Genomic DNA, 14,382 nt, shown 5'->3' on the forward strand with positions numbered 1-14,382 from the left:
CTTCCTTCCTTCCTTCCTTCCTTCCTTCCTTCCTTCCTTCCTTCCTTCCTTCCTTCCTTCCTTCCTTCCTTCCTTCCTTCCTTCCTTCCTTCCTTCTTTGTTTCTCCATTTCTGAGTCATTGGGAAAGTCTATGGAATTGGAGTAGACCGTTTCTAAGATCCTTCCCAGCTCTGATCCTAAGTAGAGATAAGCCGTTGGTTCAAACTGGAGTCACCTTTATTTACCCATCTATAAAATGAAGATGATATCCCTTGTCATATCTCTTAGCATAAAGTCAAATATTAATGAATAAATTATTTGAAAAGATTCATAGTTCTTTAGATAAAAGATACTCCCAAAGTGATAAATATTACTATTTTTATTATTGTATTGACTATTGTTCGTGTTTTATTTATTATTGCTGCTAGGGATAGGGACTAGACCTATGCATTAATTAGCATAAGGAACTCCTGGGGAAGAAACTCCTACTAATGAAAACTGGAATTTTCCTTGCAATTTGTAGGCTTAGAAAGTTGCCTAGAACACTGAGAGATTAAAAGAGTTGTCAAGAGTCACAGAGCCAGTTCTTGTTGTTTGTCCTTCATTCTCAAAGAGGATCATGACATCAGGGGTGATGTCATGACTTGCACTGAATTGGATTGAAGTGAAGGAGGGCTATGCAAGGTCATCAACCTTACTCTCTCCTCCAGAGCCATCTGGGTCCAGTGGAAAGATATACATCAGGACAATTGGAGATGGCCCCAGATGTTTAAGGCAATTGGGGATAAGTGACTTGCCCAGGGTCACACAGCCAGTCTGTCAGAAGAAGGACTTGAACCCAGCTCTGGCCTCCTATATGCCACACTGCCTCTCTGTTGCTATTACAATTAGTATTCTTGTAATAATGGTAGGAAAAATGATAACTCTAGTGAGTCAGCATGCCTCTCTAGCTGACAGGGTGCTGGTCTCTTATTTAAGGAAACTGACCTTCAGCTCCTGTCTCTGATACTGGTATAAATGAAACACGTAACTTAAACTCTTGGTTGTGTGGGTAGCTCTGTAAGATGACAAACTGCAGGAGACTTGCCCATCCCAATAGGGAGAGGGAATTCCCTACACCACTGGTGTTGAAATGAAATAAAATGGGGATCACTAATTTGTTAATGAGGATCCCAGGGGCTCCATAGTAACAATTTTAATTTATTATTTTTAGTTTATTTTGTTAACTATTTCCCAATTTTATTTTTAATCTGATTCAAGAACACTTGGGAGTATTGAGGCCTATATGAGGGCAGCTTGTTTGATACCCCTGTTCTACAACAATGACATCACAGTTCTCCACCAAAACACAAACTGTTTCATGCAAGAGTCAAATAAGTAAGGGATTTCAAAAGACAGGCAAACCTTATTCTCTAGGTGCACATTTCCAAAGATCTCACAGGCAGCCTAATCCTTTTGTCCAAGCTGAAGGATACAGTGAAGCGGAGTGGGTCTAAAATCACCCAGGAACCTTTAGTAAAGAGGAAGTAACTATCAAAACTTTAGGGAAAATAATAAATGTTGGAGAAATTGTGGAAAAATTGGAACACTAATGCATTGTTGGTGGAGCTGTGAACTGATCCAACCATTCTGAAGAGCAATTTGGAATTATGCCCAATGCGCTATAAAGCTGTGCATACCCTTTGACCCAACAATACCACTGTTGGGTCTTTTTCCCAAGGAGATCATAGAAAAGGGAAAAGGACCCACACGTTCAAAAATATTTATAGCTGCTCTTTTTGTGGTGGCAAGGAATTGGAAATTGAAGGGTTGCCCATCAATTGGGGAATGGCTGAACAAGTTGTGGTATATGAATGTAATGGAATTCTATTGTGCTTCAAGAAACAATGAGCAGGAGAAGTTCAGAGAAACCTGGAAGGACTTTCATGAGCTGATGATGAGTGAGATGAGCAGAACCAGAAGAACATTATACACAGTACCATCAACATTGTGTGTTGATAACTGTGATGGACTGGATTCTTCTCACCAATACAATGGTACAAGAGAGTTCCAGGGGACTCATGATGGAAAAGGCTCTCCAAATCCAGAAAAAAAAGAGAACTATGGAATATGGATGCTGATCGAACCATGCTATTTCTTTTGTTTTTGGTGCTGTTGTTTTTCTATTTTGAGATTTTTTCCTTATTGCTCTGATTCTTCTCTTATAGCATGACTGATGCAGAAATATGTTTAATGTTGTTATGTATGTGTATGTGTGTGTATATATATATTTATATATCCTATATTGAATTGCTTGCTGTCTAGGGGAGGTGGGGAGAGAGGGGAGGGAGAAGAATTTGAAATTGGAAATCTTATGTAAACAAATGCTGAAAGCTACCTCTACATGTAGCTGGAAAATAATAAAATACTTTTATTTTAAAAAATAACTTTAGGGAAATAAAAGGTTCAGAACAAGAAAATACATTTCAGATGTAACCTTCAGAGACTGTGGAACAAGAAACAATGTCTCAAAGAACTGTTAAGGCAATTCAACTTTAAAAATATTTCTGGTCAATGATGAGCAGGAGGAGTTCAGAGAAACCTGGAGGGTCTTGCATGAGCTGATGATGAGTGAGATGAGCAGAACCAGAAGAACATTGTACACAGTATCATCAACATTGAGTGTTGATCTACTGTGATGGACTATATTCTTCTCACCAATGGAATGGCACAAAAGAGTTCCAGGGAACTTGGGATGGAAGAGGATCTCCAAATCCAAGAAAAAAAAAAAAGAACTGCGGAGTATAGATGCTGAATGAACCATACTATTTCTTTTGTTTTTGATGCTGTTGTTTTTTTTCTATTTTGAGGTTTTTCATCATTGCGCTGATTTTTTCTCTTATAACATGACTAATGCAGAAATATGTTTAATGTTATTATGTGGATATATATATACATATGTATACATATACACACACACACACACACACATATATATGTGTGTGTGTATATATATATATATATATATATAAAACCTATATCAGATTACCTGCTATCTAGGGGAGGGGGGGAGGGAGGGGAGGGGAGGGAGGGAGAAAAATCTGAAATTGTAAAGCTTATATAAACAAAAGTTGAGAACTATCTTTACATGTAAGGGAAAAAATAAAATACTTTATTAATTAAAAAAAACCAAAGAAAACAAAAAAATATTTCTGGTCCATGAACCAATTAATTAATTTGATCTTAATACTTTGTCTCAGATTAAAGAATGGTGTAAACAATGAGATCTTTAGGAATAAAGCAGAACAAAGTCCAGTTGAAGTTGAAAGAACACAGATTTCTAAGAATGAGGGCTCATATGTAATTGTTTATATAAATATATTGAGCTAGATACCATAGAAAAGTGGTTTCCAAACTTTTCATTCTTGGGCCCTTTTACAATCTTAAAAAATTATTGAAGGGCAGCTAGGTGGCACAGTGGATAGAGCACTGACCCTGGAGTCAGGAGGACCTGAGTTCAAATCTGGCCTCAGACACTTAACACTTACTAGCTGTGTGACCCTGGGTAAGTCACTTAACCCCTATTGCCTCACCCCCCCCCCCCCAAAAAAAAAATATATATATATATTCAGGACCCAAAGAGCTTTTGTTTATGTAGGTTACATATATCAATGATTACCATATGAGAAATTAAAACTAATAATTTAAAATATTATTTCTTAATTTATTTAAAACAATTATAAATCAAGTTAATATAAATAGCATGTTTTATTCATGAAAAATAGCTATATTTTCCCAAACAAAAATATAGGAAGAATGGCATACTTCTACATGTTTTTGTAAATCTTTTTAATATCTGCTGCTATATTCAGTCTGTTATGATGTTATTTTGGCTCAAGCATATGAAGAAAACCCAGCCTCACACAGATCTGTTGTTGGGAAAGGGAGGAGTATTTAATAGGCAAATAATATCTTAGTATGATTATGAAAAGAATTTTCACGGGCACTCTGAAAGTGTCTTGGGGACTTTCAGGAATTTGCAGACTACACTTTGAGGACTTGCATCATAAACAGTAGATGCAGTGTAGGAAAGAGAGCAATAGGGCTACCCAAAAAGTTCATGAGAGAAAAAATCCAAGGAAGAAGAATCCTTGGCTCATAACCTCTTCATGTAATCTCAGAGTTGGAGGGGACCTCAGAGGCAATTTAATCCATCCAATTGAATGAAAATCTTCACTAAATTATATCTAGCAAGTGGCCTTTACTTGAAGACTTCCCAAGGAAGACTTAATTTTGGGTAGTTCTGTTAGGGAATTTTTTTTTTTTACACTGAACAGAAATCTGTTTTTCTGCAACTTCTAACCATCATTCCCAGTTCAGGCCTCTGGGGAGGAACAGTACAAGTCTAATCATTTCCCACCTGATAAGCCTTCAAAAACTTGAAGATAGCTATCAGATTCCCTTAAGTCTTCTCTTCTTGAAGTTAAACTGATGAGTTGCTTCAAACAATTAACCTATGGCTTATACTCAATCCCCTTTGCCATCCTGATTGCCCTTCTCTGGAGTCTTTATAGTTTGTTAATGACCTTAACATAACACTCCAAATGTGCTCTGACCAGGCAAGAGTCTAATGAAATGATCCAACAGTTTTACAGTGACTTTGAAAGTAGCCTAGGAGGGTATGAATTTTGGGGGTTGTTGTGTCTCACTGTTGACTTAAATTGAGCTTGCTGTACATTAACACCCCACTTCTTGGATATTTAAGATGTTATCTAATTGTCTATCCCCCATCTTGCCTGTAAAGTGGGTTTGTCTTATCATTAGTGTTAAGACTTTAACTTATACCCTATTCAGTTTCAAGTTGTTAGTATCTGTATTCAATTTAATGCTAATAGTCTTAGTCTATTTTTCTAACTTGTTAAGATTTGCTTGGATTCTATGACATTTAAAATCTAATGTGTGGTTGCCTTTTTTTCTGTCCCCAGTGTGGGGGAAAACTAGCTAGGATTTACTTATAAGTTAGAAGCCTTAGCACCAGTTTTTGGCATTAAGTATTTATTTAAGAGTAAAGCAAGAACACCTGGGTCAGAAAACCAAGAAAAAAACCTATCTATCCTATAGGAGAGATAAGGGTTCAACCTGGCCTCCTTCTTCTCTCTAGTCCTCCACCACAGGGATGTTCGGGAACCAAACAGAGATAGGAAACAGCCCTTCCTCTTCCTGCCTCCCTCCTCTGGAAGAGGCTGTCTTTCGACCCAATTGGTCAGCGTCACCCAAATCCCTTGGTTCACTGGACTTGAGGGTAGTCCCATTGTTGAGTTCAAAGTCCTTAGCTTCTGAGAACAATACCCTATTGAGGGCTGGCCAGGTGTGATTTCAATTTAATTAAGTTTAAGTAGGTTAATCAGCAAAGCCAAAATCTAACTTAATTCAATCAGTCTAGATTAATCTTCTCTGGTTAGGACCTTTGGGCATTGACAAAAAGCCCATTATATCTTACAATTCTTTGTATGACTCTGTCAGCTAGCATGCTAGCTTTCTTTGCCAGGTTTATATCATCTGCAAACTTGATAAGCAGGGTATCTGTGCTTTTCTCCAAGTCATCAATCCAAAGATTAATCATCACAGAACCAAGCACAGACCTCAGGGACCCAACATCAGAGACCTCATTCCAAGCTGACAGCTAACCATTAAAGACTACTATTTGGATCTGGTCATTCAACTAATTCTGAATCTATGTTCTTTTGTTATCCTCTAGACTACCCCTTCTCACCTTGTGTGGTAAAAACCAGAAGTTTTAGCTGAATCATTTGAGAGTTGAGTGCATGCTACTGAAGTGGCTTTTGAAGGATTGCCCTTTTGGGGAAGAGACCACGACAAACGGCCATGCGCCTGCTGCTGCCTGGAGAGCTGGCCAAGCATGTCGTGTCTGAGGGCACCAACTTCCAGGACACCAGTTTAAAAACTGAGGGAGGAACAGAAGTGAGCTCTTACTGTATTTTTAAACTTAGCTGTGGCGGCGCACACATGTGCTGGTTCTTAGCCTGGCAGGCATTTTGGGATTCGATGAGTTTTATAAAGGAATATAGACTAAGCTTAGATCTAAGATTATTCATTTGTATTTCTACTTTCCTATTTCTCTAACTGGTATCACCTTTTGTTGTCTAATTAATTCCCAAGCAATAAAAACTAATCCCTCACTGATTAAAGCTCAGAGGCTTTTTTTCTTAGTGGTTATGTGTGTGTGTGTGTGTGTGTGTGTGTGTGTGTGTATGTATGTGTATATATATATATATATATATATATATATATATATATATATGAAAAGTTAAAAGGGGGAGTTTAATGCTTGTATATCCAATTTTAAATCTCACACTTGCCTATGAAAATAGTATGCAAGGCTCTATGAATAAATGCTTATTGGAGTCTAGGAAATGAGATTACTCTGACAGGATCAGTTCATGTTGACAGCATGCTGACCTGTAGGGATTAAACATCCTGGGCAAGTCACTTCAAAAAAACCTCTTCTGTTTGCCTCAGTTTCCTCATCTGTAAAAATTGTTGTAAGGACCCAGAATTTTGAGTGATTAAAGGCAAACTCATTATTCCATAGTTTGCATACTTTTCTCTTTTCCCTTTATTGAACATCAGGACTTCATTTTCCTTCATCCAGTTCTACAGCAATTTCCCCTTTCTTTTCTTTTTTTTTTTTTTTGTAGGCAATGGGGGTTAAGTGACTTGCCCAGGGTCCCCTTTATTTTCAATCTTCCCAAAATCACAGATGGTGTTTCAGCCATCATGCCTTCAGTACCTCCCTATTGGCTACTAAGAACAGTTCAAAATCTTCTCCTGGCATTCAAAGCATTCTGGCACTGTGTATCCTTCTCCCTTTCTGGGCTCATTCCATTTTCCTTCCCTCCAAGTCCTCTACACTGGAGTCAAACTATCCCACTTTCTGCTCCTAAATACATTCTGGGCTCTCATGCCTCCATTCCTTTGCTTAGGCTATCCCTGTTCCTATAATGCCTTCTGTCCTCTATGCGCTCATGACATTTCCCCCTATCCTTTAGAGTTAAACTCAAATTTAACTTACTCCAAGAAACCTTCCATGGCCAGGTAGACCCTCGGCCCCAAGAATTGCTAATGAACTTCCTCTTCATACTTCATATTGAGTTTTGCTTTGCATCTCTGTAATGCATTTATCATGTAATAGTGTGCAGTATGGATTTGTGTTGATGTGTTAGTCTTCTACTAGATTGCAAACCATTTGTGGGCAGGGATTATGTCTAGTGTAAAAATTTTATCTGTCCCAATGCTTAGAAGTGTTGTATATAATAAATATTTGCTGCTTTGTTATTACTATTGTAGTATAACAAATAGAACTATTCCATTTGAAATATATTGGGGGTACCTGTCCCTGTTCTAAGTTGTTGGGGAACTTAGCTGGGGTTTCTAATATATTGGTATTTATAAATTAGAGGCTATTGCACCAGTTTTGGGCATTGAACATTTATTAAAGCATATTAAATGTTAGTAAAGAGAGAGCACATGGCTCCAGAATTCAGAATCCTTACACACCTAGAAAGAGAAGAGAGGGGAGCCATATGGTTGCCTCCTCCAGTGTCCCAGCCAAGAGAAATCATGAGAGAATGCAAGCTTCCTGTGGTCTGGAGGAGAGGAGGCCCTTACATACTGCTCAAAGCTAATTGGCTACCATCATTCAAATCTATTGGTTTACTGGACTTGAAGGTGCTCCATATTAAAATAAGCAGTCCTTGCTGAGGTCAGAGTCCAGAGGACAGACCCTCTGAGGGGAAAAGTCTTTCAGGTAGATCTGATTTTAATCTATTGTCTACTGAGTTTTTGAGTCAGTCTGATCTCCAACTCTACTGACCCTGGGCTGGCTCTGAGAAACCAGCCAGGACCCAAGTGTGGGGGGGTGTCCCTGGGACCCCCCCAAAATCCATTATTAATAATAATTTTCTCACACAACCACTATCGGGGCAATGTACCTACTTATTCATTATTGTTGTTGTTCAGTCATGCATGTCTGAATCTATGTGACCCCATGTCCATGGCATTTTATTGGCACAAATACTGGAATGGTTTGCCATTTCCTTCTCCAGTGTGCCCCCATTTTACAGATGGAACTGAGGCAAATAGGGGTTAAGAGATTTGCCCAGGGTCACACAGTTAATGAGTGTCTGAGGTCAGAATTGAACTCGGATCTTCCTGTCTCTAAAGGGCTCATTTACTCTGGACCCACACATGAGGATCAGACTGGGCTCAGTCTTAGAGGAGTCTGGCATCTAATAAAAGGGGTTAGGCTTCTTTTTTCATATTTTTGGGCACATTATGTCCTCTACCCTGGTGTCTTGTGGAAAACTTGCTTCAGGCTCAGATTTGGCTAGTATATAAAGTATCTCCAAAGTAGGGATTATAAAAGTCCTCAAGGTACAATATAAAATCATGTATGGGACAGATATTTATTTCTTAGATACAAAACAGTGGTTAAACACAAAACACAGGTACATATTAACAGAAAGTCTTAACTAAACTAAACAAGTGGCAGTACTACTGTTATACTCTACTCAGTATAAACCTCATTAAAATATAAAGCAATCAGCAGGGCTGTTGAATAGACATCATTATATTTCACCTCCTTCCTTACTCTTCAAATCCAAGTCTACTGGTGCTAGCCTAGAAGTTGGGCTCCCTTCCCTTGATGCTAGTCATCTTTTCTGATGCAGACACTTCCCCTCTTGATAATATCCAGTTCCATCCTATGAACCCACAGCCTTTGGCCCTGTAACTGTAGGGTGAAACCAAGCTTGGACACACTCATCTCAAAACCAATGTTTGGTCACTTCCTATTCAAGGAAAGGAAACACAAAATGAAAGAGGCAGCTGAGGTCCCAGGCTTAAGTTCATCTGATTGAATCTTCTTGTTCTCTCTGCCATATGAGAATAATTGCCTTATGGCCTGTGGTAGGGAAAAGGGTCCTATAACCTCCTTTATCCCCTTACAGAAAGTATAGTGAAAGAGTGCTGCTTGCCAAAAGGGAAAACTGAGAAAAGAGTTAAGGATGTACCACTGCTAGGTCTAAGACACCACCCCCCCCCCAAAGGAAAAGGACCTATTTGTATGAAAAATATTTATAGCAGCTAAGAATTGGAAATTGAAGGCATGTCCATCAATTAGAGAATGGCTGACCTAGTTGTGATATATGATTGTAATGGAATACTATTCTGGTATATGAAATGACAAGCAGGTTGATTTCAGAAAAACCTGGAAAGACTTACATGAACTGATAGTGAAGTGAATAGAAGCAGAAGAATGTTGTATTCAGTAACAACAATATTGTAGGATGAAGAAGTGTGAATAACTTAACTGTTCTCAGCAATACAATGATACAAGATAATCCTGAAGAACTAAAGATGAAGCATACTATCTATGTCCAGAGAAAGAACTGACATTGTTTGAATAAAGACTGAAACATGCTATTTTCTCTTTCTTTTTTATTCATTTTCTTTTATTTAATTCTTCTCATAGAAAATGAGTAAATACAGAAATGTTTTACATGATTGCACATATATAACCTATATCTGATTGCTTATCATCTTAGGGAGGGGGGAGGGGAAGGAGGGAAAGATAGAATTTGGAACTCAAAATGTCAAAAAAAATGATTTAACATGTAATTGGGGGAAAATAAAATATATTTTAAAAAAGAATCAAGGACATAATCACTCCCCTTTTTAAAGTTCACGGAGTGATTAGCTCTTCCCACTCTGTAGCCAATAAGGGCATTGGTTTGTCATCTCAATGTGCAAGTCTTTTAGGGCTGAGTCACATATAACCAGAAGTCAGAGACTGTTCACCTCCAAAGGACTCACATGCGGAGCCAGCAAACATGGATAGCCAGAAGCAGGGCTCTGTATGTGCCCTGTTTAACCCCCAGTTATATGGAGAGTCTCTTCAGGGATTGCTATGTTGCCCTCCCTCCTAATCCCTGCCCCTAGATCCCTTGATAGCCAATCTTTTGCTTGCAAGCTTCCTCATAGGTAGCTAGGCTGGCTACCTGTTGCTGGCCTGAACTTATTGACTTTCTAACTTGATAGCACCTGCCAACATTTATGCTCTGTTGGCACAGCCTCCCAGAACCCAAGGTCACCTTCAACCATAATAAGGAAGCAGTGTAGTTCTTTAGTAGCAGAACTAAGCATAATTTATAATTATGGAGAATGTGACAATTTGCTTAAGTGTTTTCACCTTCTAATTCACTTAATCCTCACAGAAGTCCTTGCATACAGGAAGTGCTTAATAAATGTTTGTTTACTTGCTAGGCAGGTGGAGCAGGTATCATTGCTCCCATTTTACAGATTAGAAAATTGTGACCCAGAAAATTTAAGTGACTTGCCCAATGTCACATAGGTAGAAATAAGCAGAGCCTAGGTGTTTGAATAAAAGTCTAGCAGTGCCCTTTCCATTATGCCAGACATAACAGAGCATAGTGATTTGTACACAGTAGACAATTAATGGTTGTCCAGTGAAGCATCTTTATGTAGTGAGAAAACCACCATTCTAAAGTAGAGTACTGAAGAGAATCTTTTCATTGAGGGTAATTTTCTAAAACTCGTTAGTCAGTGGTTAAGTTCTTAGAGACACAAAATCTTAAATTCAGAACATTGTGACAAAGGTAGAAGCACCAGGGAGCTCAGTTTCATTATAAGAAGTTATGCTTTTCTTTGAGACAGCAGGTTTTAGTGAGAAGAGTGCTGAACCTGGAGTGAGAATATCTGTTTGAAGCTGTTTAGCTGTGTGACCCTGGGCAAGTCACTTAATTTCTCTACACTTTGTTTCCCCTATCTAGAAAATGAGAAATGAGGCTAATGGTAATGCTTCGTCAATATGCACTTCATAAATGATGGTTGACTGATTGTCTAATGAAGTTGTTTGGAGGATCAAATAAAATGACACATTTAAACCCATTTCTAACTGTGAATTAATAGCTATTATCATTGTCACTGAAGTAGAATCCATACAAACCAAATAAAAATTGTCCTGAGATAGTCTTATGAAGAAAGGGCAACCACCAGTATTATTCATTGCTTAGGCAAATAATTTTTTAAGGATATGCAAAGTTAAATCACCTTTTAATTCTTGAAAGTAAAGGGTATCGGGGCAGTGCAGTGGATAAAGCACCAGTGCTGGAGTCAGGAGGACCTGAGTTCAAATGTGGCCTCAGACACTTGACACGTACTAGCTGTGTGACTCTGGGCAAGTCACTTAACCCTCATTGCCCTCCCCTCCAAAAAAAAGTAAAGAGTATTGCCATTGGATGTGGTTATTAGTGTCTAGAATAATTAATTTCATTATTAAACTACTCAGATGATGAATCAAAAGCATTTTGTAACAAAAAGTACCTAACTACCAGAAAATGTTTTTAACCACTCTGGTACAGTAAGGAGTCTGCCAGAGAGGGACTCAGGAAAACCAACCTCTAATTCCTGCTATGCCATAACCTGTGTCTCTTCTCTCATCTGAACCTCAGTTTGCCAATCTGTAAACTGAAGGAATGGGACTAGCTTGTCTAAGGTCATATTCAACTCTAAGAGTGTCTGATTCTTAGGTATAGGTAGCTGGTTAATTAACAAAAAGTACAATATTAACAAACATACACATAAGCGGCAAATATTTCCAAATTGCATTGTTATGTTAATATGTTAGCAATCATTTTAATATGTAATTAATCCATTTAATAATACATTGTGTTAAAAAAAAAAGGAATATTCTTTGTCCTTAGAGTCTTACCTTTTGAGACAGGCAGCTAGGTGGTGCAGTGGATAGAGTGTGGACCTGGAATTTAAATCTAGTCTCAGATATTTTCTAGATGTATGACCCTGGCCAATTCACTCAACCACTGTCTGCCTCAGTTTCCTCAGCTGTAAAATGGCAATACTAATAGCACCTACTTCCTAGTGTTATTGTGACAATAAAGTGAGATAATATTTGTAAAGTGCTTTGTAAATCTTAAAATGTTATTAAAATGTTGGCTATTATGATTTTCATCATCATTATTATTATAGAGATATTTTTTCTAACACAAAACTCACTATGAAACAGAAGCCGTATAAAGTAGGTACGTCATTTTTTGAGGACACAAGAGGTATAGGAGTAGCAGTATGGTCAAATATAGAGTTAGACTGATAGACACAAAAGGCAGCTAGAGAACAAGAGACTTGGACAGAAAGAAAGTTTCTACTGATTTTTTGACTGGTCTAATCATGTATGATATGTTCTTTTAAATAGCAGTAGTAATCTTTCTCAGAAAAAAAAAATTCTTGCTACTTAGGCTAAATGTTCCTTTCTTAACTGCCTCTTTTCTGTTCCCAGCTGTGTATCCTCCAAGCAGGCAAAATCAGGAACTCTCCTTCATTGGTGTTAACAGCTTTTAAATATTTGTAGACTCTTATCGGTACCCGTATATCCCCTCTCCATCATTACTTGGCCACCCTACACGACCAAGCTCTTTTGATCTTACTACTTAAGTCATTCCCTTTGATCACTATGGTGCCTGGGATCTGGACCCCCTCAAATATTTCAACTTACTCCTGTTATCAAATATTGTCCTGATATAAAAACAGAACACTCCAACTGGTCTCTGGAGAAGTGGATAGTAAGGAAAATGTTCCTTTACTGTTCCATGATGTAATTCCTTGGAGAATTTGACCCGATGTAAGACCTTTCTCTTGAGCTATTGCATCAAATTTCAGCGTGCTAGTTAGGTTGTTAGACCCTTTCACCCACCTAACAGGGTCAGCTTCATGAATGGAATGATTACAGAGAATCAGGAAGGGCTCTCTGTGCTTCTTCCATCCCTCATATTCTTCACCCCAACCTCCAGGCAAAGCCTTGTTTTTAGCTTTTGCTTGCAATTCCTTTGACTAGGGACAAAAACAAAAAGCAAACTTTATTCCAACATTTGCAGTTCTTCAGGGAGGACACATCTCCCATCTCTATTCATCTGTACTAGCTGGACCTCATTCCTGGAATGCTCTGCCCTCCTCAACTCCATCTCTTAATTTAACTATTTTCTCTCAAGACTCAGATCAAAGCCCACCTTCTGCAGTTCTTTCCCAGTTCCCCTAGCTGACAATTACTTCTCCCTTTAAAAATTAACTTCCACCAACTCTGAATACATTTCTATGTACCTAGTAATTTGTATTCTGTTTCTCTGGTTAGAATCTATCCTGAGGGCAGGGGCTTTTCCCCACTTTGCCTTTCTTTGTATTCTCTGGCATGTAGTAAGAATTTAACACTAACATGGTTTTCTTAAAATTCAAGTCCAATCATGTCACCTCCTTACTCAATAAGCTCCAGTAGCTCCCTATCACTTCCAGGAGCAAATATGGAATGCTCTATATTTAGAATGTTTACCATCCAATGCTCTTCATAACCTAGCCCCCTCCTACCTTTCCAGTCTTAGAACTTACTCCCTGACATGTACTCTTTGATCCAGTTACACTGGCCTTCTGGCTGTCCCATGAATAAGATACACCATCTCTCAACTTCCAGCATTTTCTCTATCTCCCATGCGAGGAATGTTCTCCTTACTCCACTCAGACTATTGATCTCACTGGCTTCCTGTAAGTCCCAACTAAAATCCCAACCTCTACCAGATGCCTTCCCTAACCCTTCTTAATTCTAGTGCCTTCCCTCTGTTAATTATTTACTGTTTCTCCTATATATAGCTTGCTTTTTATATATTTATTTGTATGTTGTCTCCCCCATTAGACTGTAAGCTCCTTGAGGGCAGGGATACTCTTTTACCTCCTTTTGTCTCCTCTATGCTTGGCACAGTGCCTGGTACATAGTAGGTGCTTTATGTTTTTATTGTTTAGTCACTTCAGTAACATCTGACTTTTCCTGACTCCATTTGGGGTTTTCTTGGCAAAGATACTGCACTGGTTTGCCATTTCCTTCTCCAGCTCATTTTACAGATAAGGAACTGAGGCAAACAGGGTTAAGTGACTTGCCCAGGGTCATATAGCTAGTAAGTGTCCGAGAATGGATTTGAACTCATGAAAATGAGTCTTTCTGGTTCCAAGCCCAGTTCCCTATGCACTGCACCATCTAACTGTCCCAATAGGTGCTTAATAAATGTTTATTGATTGATTTTCCCCAGTGTTATTTTGTAACATGTAGGCTCTATTTTATTCCATCTTTGTATTCTTTTGTATTGTTTTCCTATCATGCCTACTTTTCATATTGTCTTATAATTTCTCTTGCAAAATTTACTTCCTATTTCAAATCATTCCAGACAGCCTTCTCTCTTTCCCCCCTGTTTTACAGATACTCTTATCTGACACCTCCAAGATAATGTTGAGTGGTTCCTATGAGTGTGTTCTTCAGATTTAAATAT

The sequence above is a fragment of the Dromiciops gliroides genome, chromosome 3 (genome assembly GCF_019393635.1).
Source record: "Dromiciops gliroides isolate mDroGli1 chromosome 3, mDroGli1.pri, whole genome shotgun sequence".
In the NCBI taxonomy this organism is placed as follows: domain Eukaryota; kingdom Metazoa; phylum Chordata; class Mammalia; order Microbiotheria; family Microbiotheriidae; genus Dromiciops; species Dromiciops gliroides.